This window comes from Sylvia atricapilla, chromosome 2 (assembly GCF_009819655.1).
Source record: "Sylvia atricapilla isolate bSylAtr1 chromosome 2, bSylAtr1.pri, whole genome shotgun sequence".
Classification (NCBI taxonomy): Eukaryota; Metazoa; Chordata; class Aves; order Passeriformes; family Sylviidae; genus Sylvia; species Sylvia atricapilla.
This window is the reverse complement of record NC_089141.1, coordinates 68,689,670-68,706,868: the sequence shown is the minus strand read 5'-3', so window position 1 is coordinate 68,706,868 and position 17,199 is coordinate 68,689,670. Positions and strand designations below refer to the sequence as shown.

The following is a 17,199-nucleotide window of genomic DNA, read 5'->3' as shown; positions in this document are numbered from 1 at the left end:
AGTTAATAATGAAAATTCCTGATCACATGGGGAGAAGCATAGCTCAAGAAACACTTACAAAATGAAACACAATAAATAAATTATTACCATGGCTGTCTGTCAATATTTCTTATTACTTTTTAACATAAGTACTATAAAAGAGAGAACACTAAAAAGTTGGGGACAATTTAAAAAAGGTTTCTTTAATAAACTTCAGCAACAAAAATGTCTTAGAACTCTTGCTTTCTTAGTAAGAAATAAATGTAGAATTTATCGTGATTTCATTTTAGTATATCAAAACTGATCACAGATATTGACTACCGTATTTTTGAAGGAAAAAGTCATGAAGTACAAGGTCTCCTTGCAACAGCACAAGTTCCTCCAGGTTCTATATACTTCCTAAACTTGGTTGAACAGGAGACATATTTACTGGGAAAATGAAGAGTGTACTTTCTATATTACTGAGTTATGATTTAATTTGCCTTCTCTTGTTCTATGCAGAGAAGATTCATACACCTCTGAAATATTCCTCCATTCACCTTACTGTCTCCATGTCGCTGTAATTCACACCTTATTAAGAATAAATTAATTTGGTATTTGCAGCTGTATACATCCCTGAGAAAAATCTTCTTTCCTGTGTCAGAGGATGTTGTGGTATCTCTCCTTGCTGCCTCAGAAATTGAGGTCACTCTCCTGATCCTCTAGTTACTACAGCAGTTTAAACAGCTAGTTACAGCTGAAAGGTGGGTTGGGAAGATGTCATCTCTAATGCTAGACCTTTGCAGCAGAGGCTGGATGGCAAGAAAGTAATTGCATGTCCTGTCTTTCAGGTTAAAGTCAAAGGAGCTTAAATCACCACCTTCATAAGCCACCTCTATAAAGGTACAGAAGAACATACATCACTCATAGCCCTCAGCGCTTCATTAACTACTACTATCCAAATTCACAAGTATCAATGTCTTATTGTTCAATCTTCAAATATATCAAATATTAACAAACATTTGCTTATTATTTAGTGTACAACCTTGGGGAACATTAAGTATGGATTCATTAAATTTGGGCTCTACCATAAAAGCAGTTTGGCTGAAATTTATTAATCTTTATGAATGTATTCAGGTTGCCAAAAAGCAGCCAAGTTGGGCAATTTGAGCCTAATCTCCCTTGTTCTGCGTAGTCTCCAACTGCTGTTCAAGAAGCATGTCAGTGTCCCCTTGGTCCTGTATTGTAGCTATAAAGTGCCCTAGAGCACATGAAGTGAGAATAGATGCCCATGTTTAAGCAGCTGTAGCCTGTCCTAAATGCTTGCAACAATAATTTCTGGAGTAAAAGTCACTTGGCTCAATTAAGATATGTGCAAGATTCAATTAAATAGATGTAAAATACCAATATCTCATCACAAAGGAAGTTCAGATGGTTATTGCAAATATATCTACAGGATAATTTATATAGGGAGTCTAGAGATCTTTTCAGCTGACCAGTGCAGTGTTTTAAGATGTGACAGTTAAAGACTCAGTACAGTCGCTTTTATGTATACTTCTAGTACTCTCTAATATGCCATAGAATATATTAAATAACCCCATATGTTTCTACAGTACCAGAATGACATTTTAGATGGACACCTCCAGAGCAAATTGATAGAATAATCCAGTTTCTGTCAGTTCTGAAGTCATGAGAAATATTCTTACCTTGTAATTTTTCATCTATGCAATTTCAAATTTCTTATCTAGAAATATAAATAATGTCAAAAGAATAATGAGCTGGAATGCTAATCAATGTAATCCAAATAGTCCAATAAACAAAACACTGTGTAAATTCCTTTTAATTTAATTTTTTAAATGTTGTATGGCAGTGATAGAGGACACAAAATAAAGCAGTTTGCAAACAAATTTGCTTTGTAAAAGTGGTGGGGGCTTCTTGAAGAAGTGATAAATGGGTGACTTGAGTGATGACATGTTTGGTAGCAACTCTGGACTTTGGTGAGTATTCTCAGAGATTTCAGGGTTAGTAGTAGAATCATTACCCATCAAGCATTTCTGAAGAGAGAGAGTTGGTAAGGCTCTCTTCATCCAGTGGTTGACACAGAACTTGTCCTTCCTTAAAGCTTGTATACCCCTGACTAACTTTCTTTTTCTTGTTTCAAATAATTTTCAAGAAATTGAACAGACTTCTAAACTATATCGATTTGGCTGGTTATGCTGAACATATATCATGCTGTTTTGTTTTCATATACTATTGCTAGATCTTAGTAATAGGCTTTGGGCTTCTTCACTTCCTGTGTGGGTTTTTTTTTGTTGTTGTTGTTGTGGTTTTTTTGGTTGGTTTTTTTGGTGTTTTTTTTTGGGGGGGGGGTTTGTTTGTTTGGTTTTTTGTTTGTTTGTTTGGTTGGTTTTTTTGGTTGTTTTTTTTTGGTTGGTTGGTTGGTTGGTTGGTTTTGTTTTGTTTTTGTTTTTTCTTTCATTGAATTTTTTTTTTTTTGAGGGAAGAAGTCTTTAATCTTTTAATAATATAATTAACACATATTTCACATTCAAAAACTACCAATTAGGCTAGTTCAGTCTTCTTAACACATGAAATGGATGCCATGTTTTATTTAATAGGAATTTTTTTAGACTGATGATTTTGTTTACAACAAATTACAGTTACGCAAGACCAAAAGCCTGATGCTGTGAAATAATTCTATGAAACTGACAGCAAAGGAAGAATATGTCAAGATGGCTTAGGAATGATAGCTTAACTATAGCTCTTCATATATCAACTGAATAGGTGTTATTCATTTAATTCAAACGTTGCAATTCAAATATGATACAGAAATCATCATGTCAACAACAAAAGCCTCCAAGTATGTAATTTGCAATTTTCTCTTTGTCTACTAGTTTCCTATCACAGAAACAAATGACATTTACTTAACAGAGGGTTTTTTTTTAACTTTATTATATTGGAAATTTCTAACTCCTAATGTTTCTCAAAAAATACTCAAACCCTATTGTTATTCACTCCTTTGTTCAACCTTTCTCCTTGATAAGCACTAAAGATTCAGGGACTGCTTCCATTAATTCCTCAAATGCTCTAGACTAAACAGAGCCAGACTCCCTCAATTTTTGCATAGTGTTCTTCCACCCCATTCTTGTAACTAGCCTCCAATCCTAATATATTCACTGTAATAAATAATAAAATTAACAATGTTCAGATATGTTCAGATTGTATCCATATAAATGTGTTTTATCTAGTATGGTGGAGAGTTGGATTGAGTATAGAGGGAGGAAAGCAGGAACTGAAATCTGAAGAAGATCTAATGCACCAATTACTGGGAGTATGCCCTTCTTTCTTTTTATATATGAAGACTATGGAGAATGTTGAAAGCTTGACTGAGTTGTCACAAAGAAGCAACTGCTAACTTTGCAGCACTTGGGTACAGCACAAGAGCTGACTCTCAGTGAAGTATTATGCTTGGTTTTGGCTAGGGTAGTTAGTTTTCTTCATAGTGGCTGGTATGGGGTAAGGTTTTTGATTTGTGCTGGAAACAGTGTTCATGATATAGGGATGGTTTGATTACTGCTGAGCAGTGCTTACACAGTCAAGGCTTTTTCTTGAGAGTAGGCTGGGGGTACACAAGAAGGTGTGAGGGGACCAAAGCCAGAACAACTAGCTCAACTGACCCAAGGGATTTCTCATACTATATGACATAACACTTAGCCTATAAATCTGGGGGTAAAAAAGAAGGAAGGGAGATATTTGAAGTTAAGACATTTTATCTTCCCAAGACACCATTATCCATGATGAAGTCCTGCTTTCCTGGATGTCGCTGAAAACCTGCCTGCCCATGAGCAATGGTGAATGCATTCCTAGTTTTCCTTAGCTTGCACGGATGGCTTTTGCTTTACCTGCTTTACCTGCTAAACTGTCTTTATTTCAACCCATGAGTTTTCTCACTTTTACCCTTTCAACTGTTTTTCCAGTTCCACTGCAGGAAGGAGTGAGTGGCTGTGTTGTGCCTAATTGCTGCCTAGTGTTAAACCTTAACATAGCATAGCATGTGTTCAACAGAACGGAATAATCACATCCCTTGTTCTGTTCAACACATGGTTACTCATGCATTCCAGGACATGTTTTACCTTCATTGCTGGAAGAGGTCATGCTGAGATCAACTAGTTAATCACACCCTAGTCTGTACTGCTGATTTGGATTAGTCCAACTCAGAATGCCACATTTATCTTTCTGAAGTTTAATCCAAGCCTTCTTGGTAAATCTTGCAGCCTGTTGACCTATGTCTACATTCCTTCTTTTCAGTGTATCTACCACTCCTTAAAGGTTGGAATCATCTATGGTGAGGTGCATTTCATCTCACCATTACAATGGTTCTAAAAGAGAATTAATATCCTTGGACATTCATAATTTATTTATTTATATATATATATATATATATATATATATAACAAATATAATATATATCTATATCTATATATTTATATTTATATATTTTTATATATTTATATTCATAATATGAACCTTGAGGTACCTCTATCTAAATTTTCTGACAGTAAGAATCTAAGTTATTTATGACCCTGAGGACAGTTTATTCAGTTTTCATTTATCATGTAGTCCATTTTTCCAGTCCACATTTTACCAGCTTCAACCAGAGTGTTGAGATTATGTCAATCACCCTGTAAAATCTGAGGTAGATGGATGTTTACTCCTCTCCTCCCTTCACTGAGAGAAGTATTATATGAGAGAAAGCAATAGGCTGGTTAAGTACAAATTAACTTGATAACTCTAGCACTTTTAAAATCTTCCCGTCTTTCATGTGTGAAAATATTTTCCACATGGACTTGTTCCACAATTATCCTGGGTACTGACGTGAGGCTATCTGGTCCCTAATTTTCTGTGCTTTTCTTTTTCCCTTAGATGGATGCAATATTTTTGCTGCTTCAGTCATCTGGGACCTTCCATAATCTCTATGATCTTTAAAAAAAATAAAAGAGACCATATTCATAATGTTGAATTCCAGAGGTCCTCAGATGCATCCTGTCAAGTCCATTGACATGTACATGTCCAGTGTGTACAGGTGATCCTGAGCTCAACCCTCTGCCGTGGATGCTCCACTCTTTGGATCTATCCTTTTTCTTGACATAAAAACTCAGGAGCTTACCTTTAAAAACCTAGATAAAGACAACACTGGGTACCCCAGCCTTCTCAGTGTAACTTGTAAGTAACCTGCCAGTCCCATTCATCAGCAGTCTTAGGTGTCCCTTGTGCTTCTACCTGTTACTAACATAAGGACAGAAGTATCTCATGTTTGAGTTTGAACAACAGCTGGGCTTTTGGTTTCCTAACTGCACCTCTGCATGCTAAGGTAATATTTTTGTATCCCTCTTTGGATATTTTTCCATCTTTCCTTGTCTCATGTACTTATTCTTTTCAGTTGTAGTTTGCTAATGGCTTAGTTTTTAAAAAGGTGTGTGTAGTAATCTGAGCTTTACTGAATGCCAGGTGCCCACCAAGGTGCTCTATCACTCCATCTCCTCAGCTGGACATGTGATGTAAAGTATAATGGAGGCTTGTGGATTAAAAGAAAGACAGGGAGAGATCACTCACAAGTTACTCAAACCAGATTTGCTTTGGGGAAATTAATTTGATTTATGATCAATCAAGTCAGAGTAAGGTAATAAGAAATATAGAAAAATCTTAAAATATTTTCACCCAGCTCAACCCTCCTTCCCAAGCTCAATTTAATTCCTGATTTCTATACCTATATCTCTCCCCAAGAAGCATGGTAGGAAGATGAATTGTAGTCATTTAACCACAGGTTTCTGTAATTCCTTCCTCCTCACATTCTGTGCTTCGGTGTGGGACCCCTCCCAGAGGAGAGGGTCCTCCATGATCTCCTTCACAGTGAGCCCTTCCCACAGGCTGCATTTCTCCAGATACTTCTTCAACATGGGAGCTTTCCAGAGGGTGCAGTCCTTCATGAGCAGACTGCTAAGGCATGGATCCCTTCCACAGTGTCACAGGTCCTGTCAGCAGCCTGCTCTATAATGGGCTTGCCACATGGTCACAGCCTACTTCAGCAGCAGAGCATTCACATTGGACATGGGGGAAGCTTCTATCAACTTTTCACAGAAGGCACACCTGTAGTCCCCCTACTACCAAACCCTTGCCAGGTTAACCCATTCCCCACATAAACCAGTCATCTATCTGGTTTCTTGGCATACCATGGGAGTAGATCACACCTGTGCTTTCAGAATGACATCCTGAAAATCTCAAAGCACTTCTGATGTCCTTTTTGTGCCTAAAGACAAGCTCAATTTAGACTATTCCTAATGGTTCCCTGAAGAACCTGAGGCTGAGGTCTGCTCTTCTGAAGTCAGTGATCTTTTATTGGTTTATTTGTCTTTCTCATGCCCCTCAAGCTATTACCTCTAAAATTGCAGGGTTACTGCAGACAGTTTCTTTTTACAGACTCCAAAGAGTTCTTGACCGTTCGCAGGCTATGACTCCAAAAAGGCACCAATTGTTATTGCCATACTTGACAACATGTCAAGAATATATCTTTGACACAGTCCAGAAATCTCCCAGAGAACCCCTATTTGTTCAAAGTGTTCTCTTGCACAGTGCTGTCTGACCTTCTCTTCTATAACTCCTCTCTTTCTATATACTGAAATCTTCTTCTCACAGTCTTCTATTTATTCTGAAAAACACTTACAAAACTTTTTTTTTTTTCTCTACATAGCTGGAACTGATTTCATGGTTATATCTTTCTGATAGAATCTGTACGTGCTTGACTTATTCCTTTATAGTAATATTCAGTCATGTCTTCATTTACAATGTTGTATGACTCTTTTTTAAAATATTTTAAAGTCATTACAGAGCTCATTATAGAGTCATTATATTATTTCAGTATGCCTCATGGGTTTCATTTGATATTTGAGCAATATCCTATTGCTCAAATCAGCAACAGAATATTTTGTTAATAATTCTTCTGTCTTATTTTGTGCTCCTACCTTCATTTTCCTGAACAGTAACACTTATTCATATTTTTTTGTTTGTATTATTTTATTTTTATTCTTTTATTCTTTTTTTTTGTTGTTATTATTCTTACCTATATTAACTTCCAGCTTGAGATATTCAATATTTTGCCTCTTATGATTAAAAAGAAAATATAGCTTCTCCCATAAAGCTTTTTTTTTATTTTATAAATCCAGGCATTTTTCGAGGAACATTTAGACTGTGTGTTCAGATTAGATTTACTTTCCAACGGATAACCAGATATTTGAGTTGTTTACTACCTGCGTGTCATATATTTTAGCTACACATATTAAAAGAAGAAAAAATAGAACAAAAAAAAAATCTTGTATAAGTATGACTCAGATTTACTCCATCTAAAAAAGTTAGATTAAGCTTTATATATTATATTTCAAAACATAAAAGTATGACATAATAAGCGATATAGCTATACTGAGCTAAATAAAGTCTGATCTAGACATGCTGCAGTTCTTTTCATCATTGAAGGGATTTATTGAGTTCAAGAAAGATATCCAATATAGATCAAAGAAGTAATTCAGTGCACTTAATTTTTCTTTTTGTTAAATAGCCAAACATTGTATCTTTGTCTCATGACGTATGTCAAACAGAGTCTAAATTTACCCCTTAAAACCTGAAAATAGATTAGCTGATTTTTTTTTTTCTTTTGGACACCAAAATAATTTTGTAAGATGTGGGCAACACTCAAATCGGAAGAAAAAAAAAATCATTACAGTTTGAATTAGTGACTAGCTCATGCTGTTTTACACCACAACGACACAGACTCCAAACTTCAGAAGGCTAAAAATTATTCTTTTGTTTTTGGGATGTATCTCTCTTATATACTATTTTACACAGAACAATTTGGTTGGTGACAAGACAAAGACAAACTTTGATGGAAGACAAACTTCTTCCATCACATGGGTCAGACCAGAGGGATATCAAGAAGAAGTCCCTCCTAGGAAAAACAATAAAAAAAAAGTACAGTTTACAAAAATACTTCTCATGCTTACAGAAAATTTTCTGGGAAAAGACTTTCAGAAAACTAAAACATCTCAGACACAAGCCAGGGCTACAACTAGCTTCCCTAGGGCTTCAACGCCATGTTTGCCTGAAAATTACATGTTCAGAAGGCACTCTATAGATTGAGGGAAACTTACTTACATTGTCAGAAACAGAACAACTAAGTTAAAGAACTTGACAAAAGTTCACCCTCGGGCAGTTCCACCTTTGATTTTTTTATTTTTTTTTTCTGTAGGGTACAGTGAGTCTGATGTAGAAGTCCTCCCCGTGGAATTAGAGTAGATGATATATCAAGTTGCTTCATCTTGTCACAGTCAGTTGTATCTGGTATTAAAGGGTTGATTTAGATTTGATTCAAACAGACAGATTTAGGTATTTATAAGTGATCCAGTTGCCTGAGCTCCTACAGCAGTCGCAATATACATACATAGTCCATGGCTTCACCGCTGTCAAAACTGAGGAGGTAGTCACCCCACTGTAAGACAAAGCATGTCCCTGTTTGGTAGCCTGAACAGGAGTACATTTTTCAGTCCTCTATCTGTCCAAGGCCTTGTGAAGTAGGTCGCAGATATAAGGAACCTGTAGTATTTTGGAAAGGCAGCTAGATACCTGGCAGAATATATCAGAGCATTTTGTACATCTCTGGACATTGACATTTATTTGAAGGAACTAAATCTGTACCTTTGATCTACTGAAGTTACCAGTAAGAAAAACAAAAATCCACAACAAAAACCTCCGTCTCCACTACTTCAAAGAAAAGAAACTGTTCCTGTTTTTAAGCTGCATAATTCCTCATGTCTGAAGGCAGAAAACACAAACATTTTTCTTATGGAAATTTGTTGCACATATTGGCATTGGGGTTTAAGCTACCACAGACTGGGCCTCAATGTGAGGTCTGTGGGGCCTGTGGCGCAGCTGGGAATAATGTTAAAGTGTGCACATGGAATAGTGGGTTTCTAGGTGTAGTTTTTGTGGCGTGAACATTTCAGCCACCCTAAGAATAAGATAAATAATGTTTGTTTGCATTCCTTTTATGACCTGCCATTGTAAACTATCCTGAGGAGTATAAAACCTGCCATTTGAGAGAGAATAAATGGAGAATGTTGTATTAACCATATTGGCTTGACCTACGTTGCTCTGTCCAGCTTCTCACTATATTTAGGGCCTCTAGCTACAGAAATTTACTTAAATAAGTGAGAAATAAGACTGGATTCTCATTGTTTACACACATATGTCCTACCTACACAGATTCCCTTTTTTTCTCCTATCTATCAAAAGAGATCTTGCACTTCACATCCTGTGTCTAATGAATATGTTACTGAAAATATAGAGTGTTTTTTTTACTTGCAACGAGGTAAGATGTCTCTATCCTGACATTGTAATTGAAAACCAGACATGCAAATAGGAGATTGCCTTTAGGTGCATTGTTCCATGTATAGTTTCCAGAGTAGAAGACAATATAATACATTTCAATCTTTTATTTTTCCTCTTAACTCAAAATTATTTTAGAAGACAAGTCCAGTTCCTTGTTAATCCTTTAATCCAGCAATTTAAAAAATGTTCTTGAGTATAGCTGTTAAGAAAAGGGGGTTATGAGGCCTACTAATATCTATAAAAACACACATATACAATTATGTATATAGTGTTTTCAATTAAATATAAAACTTTTTTATATTTTAATGTTTATCAGCTAATTCACTTTTCAAGTAATAGGATGATAATCAGTCTATAAAATTCTGGAAAAAAATCATGATTATGAAGTGAGTTAAAGAAAGTAATCACTTTCTTTTCTGTATTGCATTAGACCAGAATTAAACTCTTATTTTTATAACAACAAATTATTTCAAAATATATTTTTAACCAGTACATGTAGTTTATCACATCTTGCAGATTTTTGGATCTAGACACTCATATATACAGTATTTTCAGATAATTTAAATAGCCATACTCCCAGAGCAGATAGATATTTAAAATAAATGTATTTTTGATTCTAACCAACAGCTCAACCAACCGGATCTCCCTAAGGCATCTCAACAAACAACCAGATGTAAGGTTTTTTTTCCTCTGAAAAAATCAACTAAACTCCTTAATGAATAAAAAGTACACACTATTACACAGCAGCTTAAACTGACTATGGATGCTGCTATTTGTTAGTACAAAAAAAAAAAAATAAAAAAAAATCAGAGGAAGAACAATACCTATTACATCATGATATTTTTATAGTTACTTTGGTTGTTGATATTTGTGCTTAGTTTCATTTGTTAAGATTGGAAGGACCTCTTGATCTACCTGTACAAAATTATATGAAGATTTAACTATCAGAATTTTCTTACCTTTTAATACATCAAAAAAGACTTCTGTCAGAATCTATATTCTATCAGATGCAGCAGAAATAGCAGTCCAGCTAAGTCCAGGTCAGCAATAAATAAATCCTTTTCCAAGTAGTCTGAATGTTTACTTGTCATACAAACTTAGAATTTCAGTCTGAATTGCCAAATTCAAGTGTTTAGGAATAAAACTATTTAAAAAAGTCAATGATAATTGGAGTTCAAAGAGAAAATACCAAAGTCACAGAAAGACGTGTTTCAATAAGCTTGACTTCAGCATGTTTATTAACACTACCTTGACAAGGTACAAATGAATAATTTCTAGACGTCCCAAGCTGATCACAATGGCAACATACACCTACATTGACAAATTACAGTAATGGCTCTTCTACCAGCCTCTTTTAACAGTAGGTTTAAAGCACATAGAGTAAGAGACATGGGTTCTCATCTGCCTGTAACTGAAAGGAATACAAGCAGTAATTCCTGTTTCTCGGGTGAGTGCATGAAACACTAAAATAATAGTAGAAATTACTAGAAGGAGAGGTACTCAGTCCCCCCAGCTGACTAGCTGAAGTGGACTCCTTATGAAAAGAGAAGAAAAAAATGTGCTGGTTGCTGCAAACCCAATGGCCAGACTTATTCTAAACCAATCTAAATACCACCCACTTTATTCTACTGATGAGCAGACAAAGGTTGCAAAAAAAAAAAAAAAAGTTAGTTTACTGGGCACTACAGATTGCATCAAAATGAGAACATAGGATTATAGTCACATACTTGAAAACATTTTTAGAATCATAGTCAGTAAGAAAAAAAATATTCCAAATACAGTTTATTTGCAGTCCAAATGTCTGCTAAATATCTGTCATGATTGACAAGTATTAAATTTGTTCAAGCTCGAGCTTTTTTTTTTTTTTTTTCCGAGTACATTAAATTCATTAAGAGATGCATGGCATTTTTAATGCCTTAATGCATTTGAAAACTAGCTTTTAAACCCCAAAATTATAAATTGTGAGTCTCCAGCTCAATTGATAAGTGACATGTTTCATCCTCAAGATTTTGGTTTATGCTGTAAAAATCTAGTGTTTTGCCAGAGTGACATTTTTAGCAACTTTTCTTAAGTCTGAGTTTTTCTAACATGTTTTATGAATTAGAGTAATTTAATCTTGTAGGACCCTTCCTCCTGGTAATTTAAAATCATTAGCTAAAACAGCTTCTAGATTATCAGACATATATAGACAAGCATTTAACAAAAATACATCCATTACCACTTCCAGCCCACTCTACTCTCCAAAACACAGGGTCTTTCGCTAGTAAATGTAATATGTTGTTATGCTAATTACTTTTGGGAAAAAAAAGAAGGGTCAAGCGATAAAAGCTTGTTTTATATTATGTCAGTCAGGTCCTATTCTACTATTCCAAATATAGTTAACCTTCCATAAGGTGTCAAAATGCTTCCTTAGGGATGTTGTTTTTTATGTATTAGTAACTGGCAACTATCCTTACATTAATTTCCTGTAATGTAGAGTTAAAACTGTTATTTCTGATCTGAACTAATTCATAGCAATTTCCAAACTACATTTTTCTGCAAAGTTACTACAGAAACAACATAAAATTTAAAACTATCTTTGCTGCAAGCAATGTTGGCAAGTGACATTGCTGAAAGAAACTGGGGAGCTCGGACATTTCTTTAAAGAAAAAGCAAATGGGTAATGGAGATTACAGGCTTTTATAAAATATAGCTGATTTTCCTTTTTTCAGATGCTCCAAAACAACTTTCTTGAAATCCTTTCACTCTAAGGACAATACCAGTCTCCAGTGACATGTTCTGTGGTAAGAATGGATGCTAATAATAAGTAGATTCTGTAGACAAGTTTGGATCTCTTCGCATTTTATTTTGTACTCTCAGCTTAGCAAAGAATCTCAGTGGAATACTAGTCAGAGCTGCAAAGAATGGAAGATAGGTTGTTTTAACATAGTATCCCTTTAGGCTTCAAGTGAACTTCAGGAAAACATTTATTTTCTGTTATTTACTTACTCTGAAAAGACTGACAATTTTACTTCTTACGGAGAAAACAAACATAGTTACTGTGCTTTGCATTTTCTGATTCAGACTAAGCTTTCTGTATATGTACTCTTTCATAAATACATGATTATCATTAAGTCAATGTTTTTCATAGGCATATCTTTTTCATTGAACTCGTTTTCAACCTCTGTGAAGATTCATCTATGTTTTAGTTAGATAATTTTCTTTTCACAGTGACTGAATTATTACAGAAAGAAAATGAGTCATGTTCATGTACGAAAATAAAATTGTCTTTATTTTGAGAGGGTCCTACTGAATTTGTGCCCAGAGCCAGCTACTAAGCAGCAGATGTGAATGGATCTGATGACAGCTACCCTCACTGTATCCTATGACTCCAGCACTCACCTTTGCTGATCTCCTGTTTATCCTCACAATATTACAAAAAATGCTTATATCCAGCACCTGATGACTCAGTGTCTTGAACAGGGTATGACTCCTATAAGTGTCTGACCTCCAGTCTCAAGCCAATATCCTCCCTGAACCCCATGGTCAGTGTAATGGTATGTCAGGACCATTGAATGCTTGATATTGAGGGACATCTGCTACTCATTTGATCCAATCCACCAAGGAGTGGAGTGGGGTGGATCCATATTCTATCAGGAGTAAATCTGTCAGTTTGCAATCATTAACTTGCCAATCAAAAGACAACTAACAGAAGCTGCAGAGTGCCCTGAAAACTTCCAGAAATGTTCCACCCAACTGCGTGGTTACCCCTGAAGCTCTGGAAAAAATTGGAAAAATCAAACTGTTTCATGCAATCTTGTACAACGAATAGAGAGAGGAAAAAAAAAGCGCAGTTGAAGGACAATAAGTATATATGAGGCTGCATGTTAGTGTGTGTGCATGTGTGAGAGTCATGGTTAATAAAAACTATTAGAAAAAAAATCTCAGTTGTGCCAAAAAAATCAAATATTATTTATAATTTGTTAACAGACCTAAACATCTCTCAATTAAAATACTTAAGTGGGAGGTGGGAGTGGGTAAGCCACAGAGAGGAAGGGGGAGCCATACCTTTTTCTGTTCTATGCAGTGGCAGGACCAGAAGAAATGTGCACAAACTGTAGTAAAGGAGGTTCCCTCTGAGCATCAGGAAACATTTTTTCCTATACTGGGAGAGTGACTGAAAACCAGAACCAGTTGCCCAGAGATTTTATGGAGTCTCTGTACTTGGAAATTTCTTCTAACCTCAGCCATCCTGTGACTCTGTGATTAAATTCTATGTTACTTCTGGCAGAGATGAATAGCTTTCATTATAATCTTATCATTTTAAGTCTTTTAAATCCCACAATATCTGTTTATAAACTACCAACTACAACAGTAATTAAAGATAATATTTCTTCAGGATGTTTTCAAAATGGACATGAATTTTCCAACAAAGATACCGACACAGTATTTTAACTTTGTAGTAAAATAATGGTCTGAGTTTTGGAGAGGAAAAAAAATGTCTTCTAAAAACCTGTTTTGTAAAAGAGCTGCCTTCTAACACACACTAGCAGACCTTTTCATGTATTTCGAGGGACAAATCTGAAAGGTTTTTTTCTTTTATTCTTAAAAAAAGATCCTAGCTGGAAAAAGCATTCAGTGAATTAATTTGCTAATAACTGATCATATCTACTTGAAAATAAGAGAGCTTTATCCAAGTCTAAGACTAAAATTTCTTAATCAGTATTGTTGCCTATTAACTTCTCATGCATATTCATATGAACTCTAATGACATGGTTTAGAAAGGGGATTTTATGGCAAGAACAAATACATTGAAGCTCTATTGGCTCTTCTAGTCATCAAAATTGCACAATTATCAAAAGAATCTCCAGGAGAAGCAAAATTTATGTTTGGACCAATGCTAATTATTTAGTCTTTGTGATTCTCCAAGATGCTTTACTTCAGCAATGAGACTTCTAATTCATCTCTAAGACTTCAGAAAATAAAATGTTGACTTCCTTCAGCAATAAATTGCTTCATTAAGTCAGAAGACCTACAGAGAGTATGAATTTCAGAGACAAAAGATTTGCTAAATGTTTTGGTGTTTTAATTGCAAAACCCTGTCTTGGTTTGGAAAAAACCCTGCTGCTCTGGCACAACGGGTGCGTAAATTAAAAGAAGGTAGGATTCAAAGAGGAAGTCCTACTAAACAGAGAGCAGCACCAGTTGTCTGCAGCTGGGACGATGATGATATGTCTAATCCCCTGGAGGGAACCTCTAGGACATATGTCCAAGGAAAGAAAGATAATCAGGCTTAGAGGGGCCCTGCCTCCAGCCAGGTAGAGGTTGGGGAGAATCGTGTGTTTTGGACTGTGTGGATTCGATGGCCTGGTACATCGGCGCCACAGAGACATGAGGCTCTGGTTGACACTGGATCACAATGTACTTTGGTGCCATCGGAACATGTGGGGGCAGAACCAATTTCCATTGCTGGGGTGACAGGGGGAGTACAAGAGTTGAATTTGTTGGAGGCTGAGGTGAGCCTGACTGGAAAGGACTGGCAGAGACACCTGATTGTGACCGGCCCAGAGGCCCCGTGTATTCTGGGCATAGACTTCCTTCGGAATGGGTATTTCAAAGACCCAAAGGGATTCAGATGGGCATTTGGATGGGGCAGGGCAGGTGAGGTCTCCCTTGGGAGGAAGAGAAGGGCAGTCCTGACTGGTTAGGGTTGGTTGGAGCAGATTTTCTCCCCTCCCTGACATGCCTGACACTGGCAGCAACATCCAGATAGACTGTGTCTAGAGACTGGAGACACAATAGTCCAATAGTCCTTTGTTTCATGTGTTTTGTGGTTAGTGGTGGGTTTTTTTTTGTTTTGTTTTTGTTTTTTGTGGGGGTTTTTGTTTGTTTGTTTGTTTGTTTTTTGTTGTTGTTGTTGTTGTTGTTGGTTTTGGGGGTTGTATTTTGTTCTGTTTGGGTGGTTTGTTTTTTTTTTTTTTTTTGGTTTGTTTTTTTGCGTGCTGTAGGATTGGTAACTACCACCCTCCTGTGCTGGAATCACAGAAGGTAGCTCATAATGACTATGGGAGAAGGAACACATTACAAAATATTCCCACTCATGCCTGTTTCATGTCCATCACTGGTATGTGCTAGGCTGCTTTGATCTGTTCTAGTGGTGTTAGTTTCCCATTACTGTTTCATAGGAACTGTTTTATTCTTGGTATATAAAAGTAAGATTCACAAAAAAATGACATTTTCTGATCTAAATCTGTTTTGGTTGAAAGTATCCTTGTCTACTCTGCCAAACACATGTACATTAACACAGTGCAGCTTAGCAAAGTACATAAGCATATAATTGAGTACATTCTTGTTAGGCTGGGATTGCTTAATTAAAGTCAAGCCCTAATTAGGTTTCTTCCAGATGACTCAAAAGGCCCTCATCATGCCTACTCTTATTGATCCTAGCTTAAACAAGTTGTATGATGCATAAAGCCTGTTACTCTTGTTCCTCTGCTCCTTGTTAGGTATGCTTTAACATCTGTATTTGCTGTTACATGTAGAAGAAGAAAACAGCTTCATATTTTATATTTTAGGCACATTTAGGCTTATATTTATACATTAAACCTGATCAGAGGGTCTTTATGAAAGTGTTGATAAGGGCAGATGGAGCAGATGTATTGTTATAAACTGTCATGACAGAAATCACAACAGGTATAAAAGAAGTTTTTCTAGAGGACAGTGTTTAAGAGAGTGGAATTTGAATAATACAAAACAGGACTGGAGAGTTATGAATTGCAAGTATGGACATGATTATTGACATGGCAAAGGAATAAGAGGAATAGCACAAAGTTTAGATTAGAAAATCTCATTAGATTCTATGATTCAACTCTATGACAGAAGACAGAGAAAAGAGAATCTGCAACTAGAATCATAGAATCATAAAATCATAGAATGCTATATTTGGTCTTCCTGCCAGAAATGAACAAGGATGACTAGGGAAGTAGTGTTGAATTGCAAGTTTTGAGAACTGAAAATTTGGCTACTATATAATTTGTAGCCTTGATACACCTGTATTTCATGTACATGCACTCTCTTAGAAGACACAAAACCACAAAGCATAGGAAAATGTATGAAAAGTTAAAATGACTTGTAATGTCACCTTTGAATATGTCAAGTTTTAATTAACAGTATAAGAATGATATTTTAATTTATTTTATATCATAGAAACATATGCATATGTATAAGTGGTCAACAAAGGCTTGTAAAACTACTATATTGCAGAAATATAAAGAAAGAATTATGAAACTCTGTGGAAGAAGTGCATGCTTGTAAGACTATAACTCATTAAGACAGTCTAGTTCTAATGGGATGAAAATTGGAAGCACGCAGTATGTAGACAAAATCCAGGCCTTTTAAATTCAATGTCCATTAATCAGCATGTAATTGAAATTAGTTTAATTTGAAATCAAATGCAAGCTTGCTCAAATGGTGTTGAGAAAAAGAGTATTTAAATATTTGTTAATGCTGTGATGGTATAGCCAGAAACAATGCAGAAACATTTGCATAAATATGTGAGCAATGTTACTTACAAAAGGGTACATAAAAACATGTAGCTTCACTCATGAAGCATGGGAATATATATAAACAAAAAAGAAGAAGGAGAAATTGTAAGAAGAACAAAGAACAGGGAAAGCACAAGGCTTGCTATAGGATTAGCATTTGGAATATGTAGAATTCCTACTGAACATGGAAGAAGCACACCTCAAAAACTAAGGAAAGCATGACTGGAAATAAATTAGATATCCTTTCTGGAAAATAGTATAGAGAAAAAAAAATAGCTGAACA

General features: G+C 35.6%; 1 long non-coding RNA gene across 2 annotated transcripts in view; it reads right to left on the bottom strand.

Moving 5' to 3' along the window:
- LOC136357837 (uncharacterized) overlaps nucleotides 1–17,199 on the bottom strand; it is a 604,229-nt gene that overhangs the window by 520,287 nt on the left and 66,743 nt on the right. The gene's annotated exons all lie outside the window — the stretch shown is intronic.